The following is a 2003-nucleotide window of genomic DNA, read 5'->3' as shown; positions in this document are numbered from 1 at the left end:
GTATGCTATTATTTGCAGTTCCTGACTGGTATGAGGATTTTCAAAATTGGAATAAAGAAATTCATATAAAGTGCACATATAATGGTATTCCATTATCAGAAAACGAATTTCCAAAAAATTGGTTAACAGACGGTATTCAAATAAAGATCTTATTTCCTTTTCGTCTGAAACCGTGGCCCAAATCTAGGTTAGAATCCCCTGATTCAATAAAAAAGAAAAGGGATTTTTCTTTTTTAACAATTTTGGGAATGGAAACTGACCTTCCTTTTGGTACTGGCACAAGAAACCTTTCGTTTTTTGAACCCGAGTTAATAACCGAAAGAGCAAAAAATTTAAAAAACTGGACAAAGATGTGTATTGGAAGACTTTTAAGAACAAAGTTGTTTATAAAAATTTTCAAAGAAATTATAAATTTTTCAAAAGAAAAAAAAAAAGAGGTCACCGAAAACATTTTATTTATAAAGATAAAAGAAGGAATAAAAGCACTTTTACAAAGAACCCCAATTCCATTATTTCAATTGAAAGAAATATACAAGTTGAATCAAGCTAAAAACGAAAAAAATTCGATAATAAGTAATCGAATGATCCAAGACTCGTCCATTGTAATTAGTTCTATGGATTGGACAAATTTTTCATTGAGAGAAAAAAAAATGAAAGATTTGACTGATAGAACAAACACCATACTAAAAAAAATTGAAAAAATTAGAAAAGACACGAAACAAGAGTTGCTAAATACAGAAATTAGTCCTAACAAAATAAGTTATGATGATAAAATATTTGAATCTCAGAAAAATATTTTAAAGATATTAAAAAAAAGAAATGTACGATTAATTCGTAAATCGCATCATTTTCTAAATTTTTTTGTTGAAAAATATCTATGTATATGTTTTCAACGTATGATTAATATGCCGAGGAATGGCCAACTTTTTATTGAATCAATAAAAAAAAAAATTTACTAAATCCATTTTCAATAATGAATCAAATCAAGAAAGAATTGATAAAACAAATCAAAGTATAATTGACTTTATTTCAACTATCAAAAAGTCACTTTCCAATATTACTAATAAGAATGGAAAGATCTTTTTGGACTTATCATACTTGTCGCAAGCATATTTATTTTACAAATTATCACAAACACAAATTATTAATTTATCTAAGTTAAGACCTGTCTTTCAATATCACGGAACATCTCGTTTTCTTAAGAATGAAATAGAGGATTATTTTGTTGAAGTTGTTGGAGCACACGAAATATTACATTCCGACCTAAAACAAAATAATCTTGAAAATTCTGGAATGAGAAATCAATGGAAAAACTGGTTAAGGGGTCATTATAACTTGGATTTATATCCGATTAGATGGTCAAAATTACTCCCCCAAAAATGGCGAAATAGAGTTAAGCAAGATCGTAAAAATAAAGATTTTAACCAATGTTTTTCAGATGAAAAAAAACCGATTAATTGCTTACAAAAAACAAAATCATTTTGAAATAGACGACTCATTACCGAATAAAAAAGATAAGAAAATAAAAAAATATATATATGATTGTTTATCATATAAATCTATTAATTATGAAGATAATAAAGATTCATATATTGTTGAATTACCAGTAGAAGTAAAAAATAATCAAGAAAGTTCTTATAAGTACAACACGGATAAATGTAAATTTATTGATATACTGACTGATATCCTTATCAATAATTATCTACGAGAAGATGATATTATAGATCTGGAAAAAAACTATGGATAGAAAATATTTTGATTGGAGAATGCTGCATTTTTCTATTAAAAATAAGGTCGATATTCGATCCTGGATCCATATTGAGGCTGACACGAACAGTAAAAAAAATACTAAAACTGGGGTTAATCATTTTCAACTAATTAAAAAAATAAATAAGAAACATTTGTTTTATCTGACAATTAATCAAGATAAAAAAAGCAACCGATCCAACAAAAAAAAACAAACTTTTTTTGATTGGATGAGAATGAATGAAGAAATACTAAGT

Source organism: Cucumis melo, unplaced genomic scaffold (assembly GCF_025177605.1).
Source record: "Cucumis melo cultivar AY unplaced genomic scaffold, USDA_Cmelo_AY_1.0 utg000755l, whole genome shotgun sequence".
Classification (NCBI taxonomy): Eukaryota; Viridiplantae; Streptophyta; class Magnoliopsida; order Cucurbitales; family Cucurbitaceae; genus Cucumis; species Cucumis melo.
The sequence above is the reverse complement of the archived record's forward strand: the minus strand, read 5'-3'. Positions refer to the sequence as shown.